This window comes from Salmo salar, chromosome ssa09, assembly GCF_905237065.1.
Source record: "Salmo salar chromosome ssa09, Ssal_v3.1, whole genome shotgun sequence".
NCBI classification, from domain to species: Eukaryota; Metazoa; Chordata; class Actinopteri; order Salmoniformes; family Salmonidae; genus Salmo; species Salmo salar.
In genome coordinates, this window is record NC_059450.1 from 108,270,980 (window position 1) to 108,293,088 (window position 22,109).

General features: G+C 41.0%; 1 pseudogene; it reads right to left on the bottom strand.

The window, feature by feature from the left end:
- LOC106586862 (cysteinyl leukotriene receptor 1-like) overlaps positions 1-21,887 on the bottom strand; it is an 89,964-nt pseudogene extending 68,077 nt beyond the window's left edge.
- Between the last annotated feature and the right edge of the window lie 222 nt (positions 21,888-22,109).

Below are 22,109 nucleotides of genomic sequence, written 5' to 3' on the forward strand. Positions count from 1 at the left end.
AGAAAATTACTGTCTAAAGGCAACAGCGGAGTATTGCAGAAGACTAAAAACAACAGCAGAATATTACTTTGTCCCCAGAAGACAACAGCACAATACCGCTGTCTAAAGAACAGCGGAAATATGACTGGAGTCTAAAGACAATGGCAGAATAATACTGTCTGAAGACAACAGCAGAATATGACTGTCTAGAGACAACACAGAATGTACTGTCTGAACACAGCAGCAGAATACACCTGTCTAAAACGCAACAGCGGGAATATTGCTGGAGTCTAAAGACAGCAGCAGGATGTTACTGTCTAAAGACAACAGCAGAATATTACTTTGGAGTCTATAGACAACAGCGGAATATTACTGGAGTCTAGGAACTAGCAACAGCAGAATGTTACTTTCTGAAGACAAAAGCCAATATTCCTGTCAATAGACAACAGCAGAATAGTACTGACTAAAGACAACAGCAGAATATTACTGTCTAAGGGCAACAGCAGAATATTGCACTGGGGTCTAAGGAACCTTAGCAGCAGAATGTTACTGTCTAAAGTCAACAGCAGAATGTTACTGTCTGAAACAACAACCAGAATATTGCACTGGAGTCTAAAGACAGCAGCAGAATGTTACTGTCGAACGCAGAACATTACTGTCTAAAAGACAACAGCAGAATATTACTTGAGTCTAAAGAGCAGCAGCAGAATATAACTGCAGTCTAAACCAAACAGCAGAGTATATGTACTGTCTAAAGACAACAGCAGAGAATATTACTGTCTAAAGACAGCAGCAGAATACTTGAGTCTTTTAGAAACAGCAGCGAATATTACTGGAGTCTTTAGGAACTACAGCAGAATATTCACCGGAGTCTCAAGAAAATAGCAGAATGTTATTACTTTCTCAAGACATAGCAGAATATTCCTGTCTAAAGGGCAACATAAAATAAAGCACTGACTCAAGACAACAGGAAGAATATTACTGGAGTCTAAAGACAAAAAGCAGAATATGGAGTCTAAAGACAACAGCAGAATGGTTACTGGAGTCAAAAGACAACAGCAGAATATTACTGGAGTCAAAGACAACAGCAGGGATATTACTGTCTAAAGACAACAGCAGAATATTACTGGAGTCTACAGACAACAGCAGAATATTACTGGAGTCTAAAGACAATAGCAGAATGTTACTGTCTAAAGTCCAGCTTATAGAATATTCTGTCGATAGACAAAGAGCAGAATAGTTCTGACTAAAGACAACAGCAGAATATTACTGTCTAAAGACAACAGCAGAATATTACTGGAGTCTAAAGACAACAGCAGAATATTACTGGAGTCTAAAGAAAACAGCAGAATATTACTGTCTAAAGACAACAGCAGAATACACCTGTCTTAACGCAACAGCAGAATATTACTGGAGTCTAAAGACACGCAGGATATTACTGTCTAAAGACAACAGCAGAATATTACTGGACTCTCTAAAGACAACAGCAGAATATTCTGTTTCTAGATAACAGCAGAATATTACTTGAGTCTAAAGACAACAGCAGGATATTACTGACTAAAGACAACAGCAGAATATTACTGAGTCTAAAGACAACAGCAGGATTTTACTGGACTAAAGACAACAGCAGAATATTACAGGAGTCTATAGACAAACAGCAAGAATATTACTGGAGTCTAAAGACAACAGCAGAATGTTCACAAGACAGAAGCAGAATATTCCTGTCGATAGACACTAGAGCAGAATAGTACTGACTAAAGACAACAGCAGAATATTACTGTCTAAAGACAACAGCAGAATATTACTGGAGTCTAAAGACAACAGCAGAATATTACTTCGGAGTCTAAAGAAAACAGCAGAATATTACTGTCCTAAAGAAAACAGCAGAATATTACTGGAGTCTAAAGACAACAGCAGAAAATTACTGTCTAAAGACATGTCATTTTTAATTGTCAGCCATTTTTTCTGTTTAACTTAGTGCTAGTTTGACCACCAGAGGGCATCTTTGAGAAGCATTCAATATTCCATATTGGCATTACCAGGAGACAGGTGGTTTGGCACATGGGAGACCCTCGAATCAATTCTCAGATGGGGAGGAAGGAGTGAGGACTGTCCTTGTAAATAAGAATTTGTTCTTAACTGGTTCTTTATGTGTTATTTCATAGTTGTGATGCTCTTCACTATTATTCTACAATATAGTAAATAGTAAACATTTTAAAAAATCCTGGAATGCAGAGTGTGTGAAATCCAAACTTTTTGACTGGAACTTGCTTATTTCATTTGATAAATATTATGGTGTTTCTATTCCATGGAAATGAAAAACCCTCTGGGTTTCCATTAGGATGGAACAGAAAATATTTGCACTGTCTTCACTATTAGAAAATAGTAAAAACTAAAGAAAAATCCTGGAAATAGTAGATGTGTCCAAATACGGTGCTGTACAATGTGACGGTCAGGAGCAGTGGATTGGAAAGATTCTAAATTAATATCTAAGGGGCATAACATTTCCACACCCTAATTGCAGTGTAACCAAACTTTCAGTTGAGCGTTCAAGCTCTTTGCCTTCTACCAGAAGTTGATGCTGTTGTTGCCGCTGTATGCAACCTCTTGCTAAGCTGAAGTTAGCATAAGAAATGACTAGTTAGACATTTCTCTGGCTTTGTGTGTGCTCTTAAATTCAATCTGGGGTGCCTGCGCTCCTTAAATTTAGAGCGTTGTCAGATTTGTCAGTTTGTAAAATTCTGAACCTGTTTCAGCTTTTTACAGTGCACACTTGATTTGAGCGTGCTGGTCTTACAACGGCAGTCAAGCTCCCAAAGCTAACGTTGGCTTAAAGGCTTACTAGCTACTTGGAGACGGTCAAATGAGACCACTCTGACCATTTTTACTCACCCTAGCAGAGCTGGTTAGGTAGTTTTTGGCTGTTAACTATAGTGTTGGGGACTGTAACTGTGCTGCTGGAAACAATTTGATTATGCTTTTTGCTGATGTTTACTGACACCGGCCATATTCAACGGTTGTTGGCGCTTGTAAATTCATTATTCTGCACTCTGGTACACTCAGACGAAAGTGTGCTCTGGAAATCGGTGTAGATAGCCAGAGCGAATTTACAAAAGCACCGAATGTCCATTGACAACACACAACGACTATATCGTTTAATGGCTTGATGTATAACTACTAACTTTGGTAGCTAACTTACTTATACCGGTACATACTGCTGTAATGACATGTTATGTGGTTCGTTAGGACAGCACCTTCAGTTGTGCATCAATTCTGCAGAGCAAGTTTGTATGAAGGTGTGTTTATTCACAGGCATATTTTTATACTATGGAGGTACATTTGTGTCTTTTTCTCAAGAGCAAAACTTTTTTATTTTCAATCAAAAATAATTGATCTGAAAGCAACTACGACACAAAGTAAGTCATAGCGGACACCTACGCTGAAGGACGCTTGTGTGATGATGGCATCTCAGGTAAGCAGCGCACTGGGAAAGTTCTTCCGTCCAACTTGCCACCACGGTTAAGGGTGACTGTGTGGTGATGGCATCTCAGGTAAGCAGCACACTGGGTGTTCTTCCATCCAACACCTACGAAGAAGGACTGTGTGATGATGGCATCTCAGGTAAACAGCACTGGGCGTTTCTTCAGTCCAACACCTACGAAGAAGGACTGTGTGATGATATCTCAGGTAAGCAGCATTCCTGATTCTTCCATCCAACTTTTACATAGCTAGTAGTTAGCTTCTATGATTCAGTGTTGGTTCATAACATTCTATTATATTACATACATACATACCCTAGAATGATAAATCATGCAATTATTATTCTCAATCATAGTCGATATACAATCATATTTCACTACAGTGTACCGGTTATATTTTTTTACAGAAGGATGAAAGAACACAATATGTCTGTCAGGGAATATATTCCTGATATGTCAGATGAAGAGTTAGACCGAAAAGACAGGGCCATTAAGGCAAGGATGCCCCATGCGGGCTTTAGAATGGTCAAAGGAAGTCTCAGAACAAGGGTCATACAATGGAGAAGAGTTTTTTCCAGCGTGTAGATGGTGCAGGTATCATTGCCAGAATGATCCAGAGCTTCGTTGCATTGCTCGGCAAAAATACTCTGTTCTTGCTCCCTGTCTCTCCCGTCCACATTGATACAAATCACAAATTGATAAGGTACTAATAAGGTATTCTTTCTTATTCTTACTTATTCGTAGACACATGTTCAATCATGTATGTAAGGGAAGACCCCCTCCAAATGGACAAAAATGAATGGGAACATATTGGCGACTGTACGAATCATACACCCAATGGACAATACCACCCAATTTGGTCCACATTCATCCAAATCATATTGCAAATTTCATATGGCAAATGCCAAGTGTCACACTCTAAAATCCTATAGATGGCGAGCGCGCCCACCGTGAATTTTCATATTGCAAATGTAACACAAGTTAACACCCAAGAGTCACATTTTTAAAAAGTGAAGAAAAAAAACAGAAAACTTATCACCCCCTTAAAAAAGTGCTTTCTGGACCGTTTTGCGAAAATTTCTTTAAATTTTTTGTCAATTACACATGTATAAGAGCTGTATGAACATACTTTTGACATATTTTATTGACGTAATTTTTTGTTGTTGTTTTTGCTTGTACATAAGGCATATGTTTTGTCCATTTGCAATATGATTTCATAGGAAGTCAAAAGTGACTTTTTTCTTTTTCTTTGCCAAATGCCATTAGAAATGTCCAAATGAAATGTCCAATAATTTTGTTGTCAATTATACATGTATGAAAGTATTGAATATGCCAAATCACAGCAAATATCCAATAGATGGTGAGCACGCTCCACAGTGAATTGTCTTATTGCAAAGTGTAACACAAGTCAAGACCCAAGAGTCAAATTTGAAAAAATGAAATTGTTTTCAAAAACTTATCACCCCCAAAAAAAGTGCTTTCTGGACCGTTTTTCAAAATTCTTTAGATTTTTTTGTCAATTACATATGTATAAGAAGTGTATGAACATACATTTGACATATTTTATTGACGTAATTGTTTTGTTTGTTTTTGCTTGTACATAAGGCATATGTTTTGTCCATTTGCAATACGATTTCATAGCAAGTCAAAAGTGATCTTTAAAAAGCCAAATGCCATTAGAAATGTCCAAATGAAATGTCCAATTATTTTTTTTGTCAATTATACATGTATGAAAGTATTGAATGTGCCAAATCACAGCAAATATACAATAGATGGCGAGTGCGCTCCACAGTGAATTTTCTCATTGCAAATGTAACATAAGTCAAGACCCAAGAGTCAAATTTTGAAAAAATTAAAGAATCTTCGAAAACTTATCACCCCGTTAAAAAGTGCTTTCTGGACCGTTTTTCGAAATTCTTTCCGATTTTTTTTGTCAATTACATATGTATAAGAACTGACAAACATACTTTTGACATATTTTATTGACACAATTGTTTTTTTGCTTGTACATAAGGCACATGTTTTGTCCATTTGCAATATGATTTCATAGGAAGTCAAAAGTGACATAATTTTTATCTTTTTTTTGCCAAATGCCATAAGAAATGTCCAAATGAAATGTCCAATTATTTTTTTGTCAATTATACATGTATGAAAGTATGGAATGTGCCAAATCAGGATGTTTGTCCATTTGCCATGTACGATCATAGGAAGTCGATTTCCAAACCCAAAAGTCAGTGAACCATGTCCAAATGGCATTTATACTGCCCAAATGATATATAGCCCTATGTTAAGCCATGACTCAACCTAGATGGCTCTATTTGTCATGTATGATGAGGGGAGAAGTGGGACTCTGTTGTTTTTTAACGATTTTTTGAAAACGCCCAAAATGACCTTTACCATCACGAATTTGACATGCTCAAAATACTGCAGAAATGCAAAATTGACTTGCACGATGAACACCGGGATGGCCAGGCAGTGACTGTGGTTCCTCTCCATTGCTCGTTGTGGTGTTTTCATCATGTCCATTTGGTGATGTTTTTCACTATTGAATCATATTGCAAATGTACAATATGTTGCAATTTTTTTGCAATATTTTTTCAATGGGCATTTACCATCATAAATTTGACATGCTCAAAAATACTGCAGAAATGCAAAATTCACTGGCCTGATCAACTCGAGATGGCCAAGCAAGTGCTAATGGTTCCGCTTACATCGCTCGATGGTGACATGAGAGAAGTGGGACTCCATTAGTCAATTAGATATCATTCTGACACCAAACTGATACCATCTGACACCAAATCCACTTTTTCCAACTCGTTTAGAAGCCAACTATCACATATATCAGAGCAGGCCCATAATTCACAGCGCCTTCAGATTAAACCATACTAAAAATGTAAAACACGTAGTTACGTTCTAGCTGTGGGGTCCAGCTCTGACATTATGTGTAGGCCTATGTGAGGTGACCCCGAATCCCAAGTTTCGGCTCGATAGGTCATTCGGTGCCCGAGCAATGACCTTAATTGGTGCCGAAAATCCACTTTTTCCGGGCGTTGCTAAGGGTCCTTGAATGAGCTATCGGACAGAAACGTTGGGGTCTGTCTCTATGGGCCGAGGCGGTTTCAATGCACCTAGTCTTGTGACTCAGGGACATTTCTTAATGTCCGCCATTTTCGTGATGGTCAAAATGAATTGAACATATTACAAATGTCTGAGGCTGTTTCTCGGTCTGAGAACCTTCTAGAGCCACATAACTCACCGTGCCTCTAGAACAGGCTTCTAAAGTTTCAGAGCTCTAGGTCTGACGGTTCTTTGATCGTTCGAACAAAGGTAACTATTGCAGACACTGTATGTCTCTAGCCCCACACTGTGTCAGTATGTCCAGCTGGTGTGTGTGTGTGTGTGTTAGTTTTTTTGCAAATCTGATGGGATAAATGACTGATTTACAGTTCATGGGGGTTACCTAGTCACACATATGAAGTTTTGAAATGATCTGACTTTTTTAACCCTTCGAAACAGCCCCTGTGACCCATATTTAAGGCTCTTCCGAGTTGGTACAGGAAGCTATAAGTAAACACATATCCTGATTGTGGTATGCTATTACAGAATCCTGAGTTTCAAAGTCTTTACGTTAAGAATTCACAGATCTACATAGGGTTGAATGCAGTGATTTTCACAATCTGCATGCTGGTTATAGAAAAACACCTTTAGGTGTTTTTAACCACTTCCGGTTGCTCCAGGAAGCTTAGAATCGCATTACGTTTTCATTTGGGTAGGCTTTCTCGGAATCCTGAGTTTTAAGTATTTACGTTAAGAATTGACTGATTTACACAGGGTTGAATTGAATGATTTTCAAAATCTGCAGGTTGGTTATATCAAAACACCTTTAGTGTGTTTTTAACAACTTCCGGTTGCTCCAGGAAGCTTAGAATCGACACAGGTAGACCTCACAGTAGCCTGATGGATTGTCATAGAAGACAGGTTCAGAAGGTATTCATAACCCACATAGGCTTCAGGTTCAATTAACCTGTTAGGGCTAGGGGGGCAGTATTTGCACGGCTGGATAAAAAAATGTACCCGATTTAATCTGGTTACTAATCCTGCCCAGTAACTAGAATATGCATATACTTATTATATATGGATAGAAAACACCCTAAAGTTTCTAAAACTGTTTGAATGGTGTCTGTGAGTATAACAGAACTCATTTGGCAGGCAAAACCCTGAGACAGATTCTGACAGGAAGTGGATACCTGATGTGTTGTATTACCTTTAAACCTATACCATTGAAAAACAGATTTTTGGACATAAATGATGAGCTTTTTTGAACAAAACTACATTCGTTATGGACCTGTGATACCTGGAAGTGACATCTGATGAAGAGAATCAAAGGTAATGGATTATTTACATAGTATTTTCGATTTTAGATCTTCCCAACATGACGTCTAGTCTGTATCGCAACGCGTATTTTTCTGGGCGCAGTGCTCAGATTATTGCAAAGTGTGATTTCCCAGTAAGGTTATTTTTAAATCTGGCAAGTTGATTGCGTTCAAGAGATGTAAATCTATAATTCTTTAAATGACAATATAATATTTTACCAATGTTTTCTAATTTTAATTATTTAATTTGTGGTGCTGACTTGAATGCCGGTTATTGGAGGGAAACGATTTCCTGAACATCAACGCCACAGTAAAACGCTGTTTTTGGATATAAATATGAACTTGATAGAACTAAAAATGCATGCATTGTCTAACATAATGTCCTAGGGAGTGTCATCTGTTGGAGATTTAAAAGGTTAGTGCATAATTGTAGCTGATTTTATGGTTTTGGTGACGCCTGTCTTTGAATTGGCACAACTTTACACACAACTCTTGTAAATGTACTGTCCTAACATACTCTAAATTTATGCTTTCGCCGTAAAACCTTTTTGAAATCGTGAAACGTGGTTAGATTAAGGAGATGTTTATCTTTCAAAGGGTGTGAAATAGTTGTATGTTTGAAAATTTGAATTTTGACATTTGTTTGGATTCAAATTTGCCGCTCTTGAAATGCACCTGCTGTTGATGGAGTGCACCACGGGTGGGACGCTTGCGTCCCACCTAGCCCATAGAGGTTAAGGGGAATAGGCAATGTATTCCTATGGTGAGAGAAGTCATTGCAAACTGTTTGATGTAAACACCTGCTTTTCACTGTTAACCTGTTGGGGATAGGGGCAGTATTTGCAGGGCCGGATAAGAAATGTACCCGATTTAATCTGGTTACTACTCCTGCCTAATAACTAGAATATGCATATAATTAGTAGATTTGGATAGAAAACACTCTAAAGCTTCTAAAACTGTTTGAATGGTGTCTGTGAGTATAACAGAACTCATATGGCAGTCAAAACCCTGAGACAAATCCTAACAGGAAATGGAAATCTGATGTGTGGAATCACTTCAAACCTTTGCCATTGAAACACACAGGGACTTATTAATCATTTAGCACTTCCTAAGGCTTCCACTAGATGTCGACAGTCTTTACAAAGTGGTTTGAGTCTTCTATGGTAGAAACTGACCCAAAGAGAGGCTTGGGTAAGTTGGTCACGGGGAGGCCATTTACTACTATGACGTGGGCGCCCCATGGCTACCCTCCCCTTTCGAAATGTTTAGTAAGACAATGCAATCGTCCGCCTTGAAAATTATTGAAGCTCTGGTTGAAAAAGGCCCTAAAGATTTATGTTATACAACGTTTGACATGTTTGAACGAACGTAAATATATATTTTTTGCACATTCGTGACGACAAGTCCCGCGCGCTTCAGTACATTATGAGTAGCCTTCGGAACGCGCTAACAAGAAGGAACTATTGGGACATAAATTATTAACTTTTTCCAACAAAACTACATTTGTTGTGGACCTGGGATTTCTGGAAGTGCCTTCTGATGAAGATAATCAAAGGTAAGGGAATATTTACAATAGTATTTTTCATTTTAGATGGTTCCAAGATGGCGCTAACATGTATCGCCTAGCCTATTTTTCTGAGCATACCACGTCGTTTATTGCAAAGTGTGATTTCCCAGTAAATTTATTTTTAAATCTGGCAATGTGGTTGCATTCACGAGATGTTAATCTATAATTCTTTGAATGACAATATAAAATTTTAACAATGTTTTCAAATAGTAATTTTGTAAATTGTAGCGCTTGATTCACCGGAAGCATTTGAGGTAAAATATTTTCTGAATGTCACGCGACCGATGTAAAATGCTGTTTTTATATATAAATATGAACTTTATCGAACAAAAAATGCATGTATTGTGTAACATGATGTCCTAGGAGTGTCATCTGATGAAAATTGTCAAAGGTTAGTGCTGCATTTAGCTGTGTTTTGGGTATTTGTGATGCATCTAGTTGCTTTGAAAATGGCAGTGTGATTTTTTTTGGCAGGGTACTCTCTAACTTAATCTAATGTTTTGCTTTTGCTATAAAGCCTTTTTGAAATCGGACAACGTGGTTCGATTCAGGAGAGGTGTATCTATGAAATGGTGTAAAATAGTCATATGTTTGAGAAATTGAAGTTATAGCATTTATGAGGTTTTGTATTTCGCGCGACGTGATTCCACTGGCTGTTGACGCAAACGTCCCACCTTGCCCAGACAGGTTAAGGCCACACGGTCAAGGTTAGGCTTGCACAGATCGGGAGGACCTCAGAAACGTTCCTGAGGTCGAATTGTGCTTCTAACCCTATCGGTTCTCTCGCTGTCACCCAAAAGCACTTGAAAGTTAGGGCCAGGCTTCATTTTGGGCCTACATTTCTTCACCGGTTGCTGCTCCCAGAACGAGCTACGGTCAAGCGGGGCATCTCGTTGAACTCGGCACAGCCTAGAGATAATGGTAATGCCATTGCAGGCTCTGTGTGTCTTTAAGCACCGCACTTTGTCACTCCGTCCTTGCTGTGTTTGTGTGTGTGTGTGAGTGAGAGTTTTTTCTTTGACATCTGTTGAGATAAATGACTGATTTGCAGTTCATGAGGGTTGCCTAATCACACATATGAAGTTTTGAAAAGATCTGACCTTTTTAACCCTTCGAAACTGCACCTACGACACCATTTTAAGGCACTTCCGGTTGGCACAGGAAGTTATAAGTAAAACACGTTCTTATTGGGGTATGCTCTTACAGAATCCTGGAAACCGAACGTCCGAGAGACTTCGATGACTTCCCGGAAGACCCGCCCCGGTGCACGGCACGGCGCCGTCCGCGAACGTTTGTTAACCTCTATGGGCTAGGTGGGACGCTAGCGTGCCACCCGTGGTGCACTCCATCAACAGCAGGTGCATTTCAAGAGCGACAAATTTGAATCCAAATAAATGTCAAAATTCAAATTTTTCAAACATACAACTATTTTACACCCTTTGAAAGATAAACATCTCCTTAATCTAACCATGTTTTACGATTTCAAAAAGGTTTTACGGCGAAAGCATAAATTTAGAGTATGTTAGGACAGTACATTTACAAGAGTTGTGTGTAATGTTTTGTCAATTCGAAGACAGGGTAACCAAAACCATAAAACCAGCTAAAATGATGCACTAACCTTTTACAATCTCCATCAGATGACACTCCTAGGACATTATGTTAGACAATGCATGCGTTTTAGTTCTATCAAGTTCATATTTATATCCAAAAACAGCGTTTTACTATGGCATTGATGTTGAGGAAATCAGTTTCCCTCCAATAACCGGGCAGTCAAGTCATCGTCACAAATTAAATAATTAAAATTAGAAAACATTGGTAAAATATTATATTGTCATTTAAAGAATTATAGATTTACATCTCTTGAACGCAATCAACTTGCCAGATTTAAAAATAACCTTACTGGGAAATCACACTTTGCAATAATCTGAGCACTGCGCCCAGAAAATACGTGTTGCGATCAGACTAGACGTCATGTTGGGAAGATCTAAAATCGAAAATACTATGTAAATAATCCATTACCTTTGATTCTCTTCATCAGATGTCACTTCCAGGTATCACAGGTCCATACCGAATGTAGTTTTGTTCAAAAAAGCTCATCATTTATGTCCAAAAATCTTCCCGTCTTGTTAGCACATGATCTAAGCCATCCGGACTTCTCGTCATGAACGAGGGGAAAAAATATATTTACGTTCGTTCAAACATGTCAAACGTTGTATAGCATAAATCATTAGGGCCTTTTTTTAACCAGAACATGAATAATATTCAAGGTGGACGAATGCATACTCTTTTATAACGTATTGGAACGAGGTACCCAACATGAACTCGCGCCCAGGTGTCTAATGGGACATCATCGTTCCGGCTCTTGTTCGGTCAGATCTCCCTCCAGAAGACTCAAAACACTTTGTAAAGGCTGGTGACATCTAGTGGAAGCAATAGGAAGTGCCAAAATATTCCTCAGCCCCTGTGTTTTTCAATGGGATAGGTTTAAAGGTAATACAACACATCAGGTATCCACTTCCTGTCAGAAAATGTCTCAGGGTTTTGCTTGCCAAATGAGTTCTGTTATACTCACAGACACCATTCAAACAGTTTTAGAAACTTTAGAGTGTTTTCTATCCATATATAATAAGTATATGCATATTCTAGTTACTGGGTAGGATTAGTAACCAGATTAAATCGGGTACATTTTTTTTATCCAGACGTGCAAATGCTGCCCCCTAGCCCTAACAGGTTAAATTCTAGTAAGGGACCGTACATTTGAAATATGTACTTCCTCATCAGTCATACAGCAAGTGCAGAAATGTGCGCTTCATGTATGAAATGGGAGTTGTTCTTTATCAACTGGTAATACATAAACAATGAAGCAGGTTAATAGGTTAAACATTTCACTTTTAATTCAAATGCTTTTTTCAAGATACAACATTGTCATCTTTGGCCGTATAGATGGATTTTCAAGTAAGGTAAGTCTACTATTTTGTGTACATATTGCATATTTCCCATCACCTAATGAACAACCACAATACCAATATCAGTCTGTTGTTAAATATAGACTGTGGGGAAACGTACAAAATCAGCAGGGGATCAAATACTTTTTTCCCTCACTGTATATATTCAAAGCCATATCCCTGTAATGTTTATAGAATATCTTATGTCAAGTGTTATTGAAGTGTTGTGGTTGCATGTTCACTTGGCACATCTAAAGCCTTTTCTTTTGGGGTGTTGCTATAGGCCACCAAGTGCTAACATTCAGTATCTAAATAATATGTATGAAATGCTTGATAGTGTATGTGATGTAACAGAGAGGTCTACTTTCTTGAGGACATGAATATTGACTGGTATTCATCAAGCTGCACTCAAGAGGAAGCTTCTCACTGTAATCAGTGCCTGTAATTTGGTTCAGGTTATAAATCAACCTAACAGGTTAATTACAAACACTACAGGAACGAGATCATCCACATTGATCACATGTCTACTAATACTGTAGAACTTTGTTCTAAAGTTGTATCTGTACTCATTGGATGCAATGTTCACAATATAGTGACTATATCCAGGAAAACCAAAGTTCCAACAGCTGGGCCTAAAATAGTGTATAAGAGATAAAACAAAAGATTTTGCTGTGACTCTTATGTGGATGTTGTTAAAAGTATTTGTTGGTCTGATGTGATTAATGAGGAGCATCCAGACGCTGCACTTGATTCATTTATGGAATTGTTTCTTCCAATCATTGATAAACATTCACCTGTTAAGAAACTGACTGTTAGAACTATTGAGGCTCCATGGATTGATGAGGAATTGAAAAACAGTATTGTTGAAAGAGATGGGACAAAAGGAGTGGCTAATAAATCTGGCTACACATCTGACTGGCTAGTTTACAGCAAATTGAGAAAATTATGTGACTAAGTTCAACAAAAAGAAGATGTACAATGTTGGAAGAAATGGAGCAAGCATTTTTCATAGATTATATACCTGGATATCTCATACTGGGAAATGAAGAAAATCATTAATAGCACGTATATTCCAGCTTGCTGGAGTGTTTACAGACATATTAAATATCTCCCCATCTGTTGTCCCCACTTGCTTAACTCCATAACTGAAACTCTATGTTAAACCTATTGGTAGTTACCCATTCTATACTTCGAGCTGGAACTCTATGTTGAACCTATTGGTAGTTACCCATTCTATAACTGACTGGAGCTCTATGTTATGTTTAATAGGTTTAACACAGAGTTCTAGTCAGTTATAGAATGGGTAACTAGCAATAGGTTTAACATAGAGTTCCAGTCAGTTATAGAATGGGTAACTACCAATAGGTTTAACATAGTGCTCCAGCAGTTTCAGAATGGGTAACTACCAATAGGCCAGTGCTAAATATCTCAAAAAGTAAAAGCATCATTTTTAGGACAAATCACTCCCTTAACCCTAAACCTCATCTGGATCTATTATTGAATAATGTTGCTATTGAACAAGTTGAAGAGGCTAAACTGCTGGGTATGACCCTAGATAGCAAGCTACCATGTCCATGATTAGGTGATGCTTGTTTTGTTGCAACTGGACTACTGCCCAGTTGTGTGGTCAGGTGCGACAAAGAAGAACAGAGGTCATTTGCAGTTGGTCCAAAACAGAGCAGCACATATTGCACTTACATGTACACGAAGGGTGAATGTCAGTAACATGCATGCATGTCAATCTCTCCTGGCTAAAAGTTGAAAAGAGATTGTCCGCATCACTATTGGTCTTTGTCTGAGGTGTTGAAGGTACCCAACTGTCTGTTCAAGCAGTTGTCACACAGTTCAGACACTCATCGGTACAACACAAGACATACAACCAGAGGTCTCTTCACAGTCCTCAAGTCCAGTCCAGAAACACACAGTATTAAATAGAGCCATGACTACAAGGAACTCTCTGCCACCCCAGGTAACTCAAGCTAGCAATAAAAACCTGTTTCAAAAACAGATAAAACAACATACAGTGTGAGGGAAAAAATTATTTGATCCCCTGTTGATTTTGTACGTTTCCCCACTGACAAAGAAATGATCAGTCTATAATTTTAATGGTAGGTTTATTTGAACAGTGAGAGACAGAATAACAACAACAAAAATCCAGAAAACGCATGTCAAAAAATGTTATAAATTGATTGGCATTTTAATGAGGGAAATAAGTATTTGACCCCCTATAAATCAGAAAGATTTCTGGCTCCCAGGTGTCTTTTATACAGGTAACGAGCTGAGATTAGGGAGCACACTCTTAAAGGGAGTGCTCCTAATCTCAGTTTGTTACCTGTATAAAAGACACCTGTCCACAGAAGCAATCAATCAATCAGATTCCAAACTCTCCACCATGGCCAAGAACCAAAGAGCTCTCAAAGGATGTCAGGGACAAGATTGTAGACCTACAAGGCTGGAATGGGCTACATGACCACGCCAAGCAGCTTGGTGAGAAGGTGACAACAGTTGGTGCGATTATTCGCAAGTAGAAGAAACACAAAAGAACTGTCAATCTCCTCAGCCTGGGGCTCCATGCAATATCTCACCTCGTGGAGTTGCAACGATCATGAGAATGGTGAGAATCAGCCCAGAACTACACGGAGGATCTTGTCAATGATCTCAAGGCAGCTGGGACCATAGTCACCAAGAAAACAATTGGTAACACACTACGCGTGAAGGACTGAAATCCTGCAGCGCCCGCAAGGTCCCCCCTGCTCAAGAATCGCACATATACATGCCCGTCTGAAGTTTGCCAATGAACATCTGAATGATTCAGAGGACAACTGGACGAAAGTGTTGTGGTCAGATGAGACCAAATTGGAGCTCTCTTGGCATCAACTCAACTCGTCGTGTTTGGAGGAGGAGGAATGCTGCCTATGACCCCAAGAACACCATCCCCACCGTCAAACATGGAGGTGGAAACATTATTCTTTGGGGGATGTTTTTCTGCTAAGGGGACAGGACAACTTCACCGCATCAAAGCGATGATGGCGTGGCCATACCGTCAAATCTTGGGTGAGAACCTCCTTCCCTCAGCGAGGGCATTGAAAATGGGTTGTGGATGGGTATTCCAGCATGACAATGACCCAAAACACACGGAAAAGGCAACAAAGGGAGTGGCTCAAGAAGAAGCACATTAAGTTCCTGGAGTGGCCTAGCTAGTCTCCAGACCTTAATCCCATAGAAAATCTGTGGAGGGAGCTAAAGGTTTGAGTTGCCAAATGTCAGCCTCGAAACCTTAATGTCTTGGAGAAGATCTGCAAAGAGGAGTGGGACAAAATCCCTCCTGAGATGTGTGCAAACCTGGTGACCAACTATGAGAAACGTCTGACCTCTGTGATTGCCAACAAGGGTTTTGCCATCAATTATAATTCATTATTTTGCAGAGGGTCAAATACTTATTTCCCTCATTAAAATGCAAATCAATTTATAACATTTTGACATGCGTTTTTCAGGATTTTTTTGTTGTTATTCTGTCTCACTGTTCAAATTAACCTACCATTAAAATGATAGACTGATCATTTCTTTGTCAGTGGGCAAACGTACAAAATCAGCAGGGGATCAAATACTTTTTTCCCTCACTGTATTATATCACGACTGGGACCGTGAAGAGACAAAGGCATTCTATGCATTTTGTATTTTGTTTTGCATTGTATTATGTATTGTATTATGTATGTGATACGTGGGTGGGATACGCCTGTGATAATGTGGTTGTCTAGTCTGGGTCTTGAGATGAATACACTAGCCGTGGGTTTCTCTGGAAGGAAGCGTCTGCTGAATGGTTAAATGATCATGTAAATGTAGTGTTATGTACTTTATCCTGTTTGGACCCCAGGAAGAAAAGCCTCGGCTGTAGCTAATTGGGGATCCTATTAAATACTAAATACTAAACCTTACAACACAGGCTAGGACCAGGGCTCAATGCTAACACTGCTTAGCTTAGTTATGCAACCAACCAGATCATGCACCCAACCTCTTTTCTACAATAAGGGCTCTATTCAGTCTGCAAAGCTGAATCATTACAGATTCTGCAATATAAATGTAAAGGTCATTTCCGTCTTAGCTTTGATGTTGTTGTGTTCTTATGTAGTTGGCTTCAGAGTTAGGCTTAGAGGTAGCTCTTTTGGTTTATTAACTCTGCTATGGGCCCAGGTCAGCTTTTAACTCTGCTATGGGCCCAGGTCTGCTTTTAACTCTGCTATGAGCCCAGGTCAGTTTTTAACTCTGCTATGGGCCTAGGTCAGCTTTTTAACTCTGCTATGGGCCCAGGTCAGCTTTTAACTCTTCTACGGGCCCAGGTCAGCTTTTAAGTCTGCTATGGGCACAGGTCAGCTTTTAACTCTGCTATAGACCCAGTCCAGCTTTTAACTCTGCTATGGGCCCAGGTCAGCTTTTAACTCTGCTATGGGCCCAGGTCAGCTTTTAAAATCCAGTTTCAGCAGTTCCGAGATAGCCCTCCAGATCCGAGCTAGCCCTCCAGTTCCGAGCTAGCCCTCCTTATGTTGTTTGACCCATATGGACTAGGACAGCATCAACTCCTCGGCAGCTGTCGTAGAATGACAGGACACAGCCTAGTAATGTCCTGTACTCATGCTCTACGATAACATAAGGGCACAATTTAGGGTTAGGGGTTAACTGTTTATAAGGGTCTGTATTCAATTGGGAGGGTCTTATGTGCTGTGGGGTCAGCTATAGGCAGATTGTCTTTAGAAAGGCTGTCCAGCCAGCCAATAGCAGAGAGGGGTCAGGAGTTGTTTGTAATTGGACAATCTGAGACACACACATGCCCAGGATTAGGTTAAAGTCACAGACACACACGCACGAGCATACACACACACACACACACACACACACACACACACACATACACACAAACTGTTGTGTTTGGTACTAAGCCGTGCTCCTCTGTCCGAGTCTGTACTGGTCACACCACCATGAACAATGATCCTATTACTGACCTCTCTCTCTCTCTCTTTCTCTCTCTTTCTCTCTCTCTCTCTCTCTCCCTATGTCTCTCTCTGTCTCTCTCTCTCTCTCTCTCTTTCCCTCTGTCTCTCTCCCCCTGTCTCTCTCCCTCTGTCTTTCTCTGCACACCTCATGTTGTGGTCAGTGTGCAGTTAGCCAGTCTTCTGTTGAGAGCCAGGTCTGCCTATGGTGCTCTTTCTCAATAGCAAGGCTATGCTCACTGAGTGTGAACATAGTCAAAGCTTTCCTTAAGTTTGGGTCAGTCAAAGTGGTCAGGTATTCTGCCACTGTGTATTCTCTGTTTAGGGCCAAACAGCATTCTAGTTTTCTGTTGTTTTTTTAAATATGGGGACGGCTTAATTCATGGATCTTCCCTTCGGCCTCTCCCTTGACACCCAGCACTTTCACAAAGTGCTTGGACGCTGTCCTGGCATCGCTCACGTCCCGAGGATTGTTAATCAACAGGTCAACATACACAAGGCTGCGGGGCCAGACGGATTACCAGGACGTGTGCTCAGGGCATGTGCTGACCAACTGGCAAGTGTCTTCACTGACATTTTCAAAATGTCCCTGATTGAGTCTGTAATACCAACATGTTTCAAGCAGGCCATCATAGTCCCTGTGCCCAAGAACACAAAGGCAACCTGCCTAAATGACTACAGACCTGTAGCACTCCCGTCCGTAGCCATGAAGTGCTTTGAAAGGTTGGTAATGGCTCACATCAACACCATTATCCCAGCAACCCTAGACCCACTCCAATTTGCATACCGCCCAAACAGATTCACAGATGATGCAATCTCTATTGCACTCAACACTGCCCTTTCCCACCTGGACAAAAGGAACACCTATGTGAGAATGCTATTTATTGACTACAGCTCAGCGTTCAACACCATAGCGCCCCTCAAAGCTCATCACTAAGCTAAGGATCCTGGGACTAAACACCTCCCCTCTGCAACTGGATCCTGACCTCCTGACGGGCCGCCCCAGGTGGTGGGGGTAGGTAGCAACACATCTGCCACGCTGATCCTCAACACTGGAGCTCCCCCATGGGTGCGTGCTCAGTCCCCCTCCTGTACTCCCTGTTCACCCACGACTGCATGGCCCGGCACGACTGCAACACCATCATTAAGTTTGCAGACGACACAACAGTGGTAGGCCTGATCACCGAAAAACGATGAGACCGCCTATAGGGAGGAGGTCAGAGACCTGGCCGGGTGGTGCCAGAATAACAACCTATCCCTCAACGTATCCAAGACTTAGGAGATGATTGGGGAGTACAGGAAAAGGAGGACCGAGCACGCCCCATTCTCAACGACGGGGGCTGTAGTGGAGCAGGTTGAGAGCTTCAAGTTCCTTGGTGTCCACATCAACAACAAACTAGAATGGTACAAACACACCAAGACAGTCGTGAAGAGGGCGCGACAAAGCCTCAGGAAACTAAAAAGACTTGGCATGGGTCCTGAGATCCTCAAAAGGTTCCATAGCTGCAACATCGAGAGCATCTTGACTGGTTGCATCACTGCCTGGAATGGCAATTGCTCGGCCTCCCGACCGCAAGGTACTGCAGAGGGTAGTGCGTACGGCCCAGTACATCACTGGGGCTAAGCTGCCTGTCATCCAGGACCTCTACAACAGGCGGTGTCAGAGGAAGGCCCTAAAATTGTCAAAGACCCCAGCCACCCCAGTCATAGATAGTACTCTCACTACCGCATGGCAAGCGGTACTGGAGTGCCAAATCTAGGACAAAAAGGCTTATCAACAGTTTTTACCCCCAAGCCACAAGACTCCTGAACAGGTATTCAAATGGCTACCCGGACTATTTGCATTGTGTGCTCCCCCAACCCCTCTTTACGCTGCTGCTACTCTCTGTTTATCATATATGCATAGTCACTTTAACTTGTTATGGATAGGGGGCAGTATTTTCACGGCGGATAAAAACGTACCCGATTTAATCTGGTTATTACTCCTGCCCAGAAACTAGAATATGCATATAATTAGTAGCTGGATAGAAAACACTCCAAAGTTTCTAAAACTGTTTGAATGGTGTCTGTGAGTATAACAGAACTCAAATGGCAGGCCAAAATCTGAGAAGATTCTGTACAGGAAGTACCCTGTCTGACCATTTCTTGGCCATCTTTGTCATCTCTATCCAAAACGTAGGATCTCTGCTGTAAAATGACACTTTCCAAGACTCCCATAGGCTCTCAGAAGGCGTCAGAACGTTGAATGATGACTCTGCAGTTACTGGCTGAAAAACAGTAGCGCATTTGGTAAGTGGTCGATCTGAGAACAATGAGACGGGGCGCGCATGCACGTGAAGAGTCCATTTTACTTTTCCAGTCTTTGAATGAAAACAACGACTCCCGTTCGGAATATTATCGCTATTTTACGAGAAAAATCGCATAAAATTTATTTTAAACAGCGTTTGACGTGCCGAAGTACGTGTAATGGAATATTTTGAAATTTTTGGTAACCATACGCGTCCGTGCGTACTCCTTCGGATAGTGTCTTGAACGCACGAACAAAACGCCGCTATTTGGATATAACTATGGATTATTGGAACCAAACCAACATTTGTTGTTGTAGTAGAAGTCCTGGAGTGCATTCTGACGAAGAACAGCAAAGGTAATCCAATTTTTCTATAGTAAATCTGAGTTTGGTGAGTACCAAACTTGGTGGGTGTCAAATTAGCTAGCCCGTGATGGCGAGCTATCTACTCAGAATATTGCAAAATGTGCTTTCACGAAAAGCTATTTTAAAATCGGACACCGCGATTGCATAAAAGGGAGTTCTGTATCTATAATTCTTAAAATAATTGTTATGTTTTTTGTCAATGTTTATCGTGAGATTTAGTCAATTCACCGAAGTGTTGGGTGGGAATGCTAGTTCTGAACGTCATAGGCTAATGTAAAAAGCTGGTTGTTGATATAAATACGTACTTGATTGAACAAAACATGCATGTATTGTATAACATAATGTCCTAGGAGTGTCATCTGATGAAGATCATCAAAGGTTAGTGCTGCATTTAGCTGTGATTTTGGTTTTTGTGACATTATATGCTAGCCCAAAAAATGGGTGTCTGATTATTTCTGTCTGGGTACTCTGGTGACATAATCTAGTTTGCTTACTCGTTGTAAAGCCTTTTTGAAATTGGACAGTGTGGTTAGATAAAGGAGAGTCTTGTCTTTAAAATGGTGTAAAATAGTCATATGTTTGAAAAATAGAATTTTCGGATTTTCGAGGAGTTTGGTCCCCGCGCCACGCCCTGTCATTGGATAGTTGGAGTGGTGTTCGCTAAGCGGAACACCTAGATGTAAATTAACTATACATTCATGTACAGCACCTCCATTTGGGCCGACCAACCAGTGCTCCGCAATTGGCTAACTGGGCTATCTGCACTTGTGTTACACCCACCACCCACCCAACCCCTCTTTTACGCTACTGCTACTCTCGTTCATCATATATGCATAGTCACTTTAACCATATCTACCTGTTCATACCTACCTCAATTAGCCTGACTAACCGGTGTCTGTATGTAGCCTCGCTCTTTTATAGCCTCGCTACAGTATATAGCCCTTGCTACTGTTATTTTTCGCTGTCTTTTTACTGTTATATTTCTTTACCTTTACCTATTGTTCACCTAATACCTTTATTGCACTATTGGTTAGAGCCTGTAACTAAGCATTTCACTGTAAGGTCTACACCTGTTGTATTTGGCGACGGACAAATAAACTTTGATTTGTGCTCCCAACCAGGACCCAGGTCCTGTCAGGCAGAGACATTCTCCTGACCCACATTGGTGGGCTGGGCCTTACTGTAAACGACATGAAGAGTCATCTGACATCAACCCAGAGGGTGGCCCTCATTTGGCATGGAACTGACTCCAGTGCTCAGGAGAGCACGCCTGCCCACCAGAAGGTTTCAGACGATCTTATCTTGCCTTGACCACTTTCGGCATGGGCGGGTGGTATCCACCCTGACCTGCCAACCTGACTGTCTGGGCTTGCTGACTGCGACCGTTGCGGATTCCCTGGGCCTGCTCCATCTCCAGCCTCTTCAATGGTGGTTCAACTCCCACCAGCTGCACCCAAAGCGCAACCATCACCACCAGCTGCACACAGTGCCTCAGGGTATTGTTGAGGTGGGCGCTGTCACTCCTTTCTCTCAGGTGGGTGGAGATGCTGCAGGATGTGAGCTGGTCAGCACAGACACCTCTCAGATCGGCTGAGGGGTGTGACCAAGGGCAGGTCGGCCAGCAGGCACATCAATACACTAGAGCTCCCAGCGTCTCCGCGTAGCGCACATACGACCTGGCATCCTGAATGTGGCAGTGGATATGCTCTCTCGAGGGAGGGTCCGCCACCTTGGGACTGGAGCCTACATCCCCAGGGTGGTGCTGCACCTGTGGGACAAGTTCAGGAGGGTGCAGATGGACCAGTTTGCTCCCCGGGACAATGCACAATGCCCCCCTGTAGTACTCCATGTTGGAGCCATCAGGGCCTTTGGGCTCACCGATTGGCCAGGGCTGGAGTTTACACATTCCCCTCTTTACCTCCTATGTATTTTTTTATTTATTTCACCTTTATTTAACCACGTAGGCCAGTAGAGAACAAGTTCCTCATTTACAACTGCGACCTCGGCCAAGATAAAGCAAAGCAGTCCGACACAAACAACAACACAGAGTTACACATGGAATAAACAACGTGCCGTCATATAACCACCATAGGTAGAAAAGTCTATATACCGTGTGCGCAAATGATTA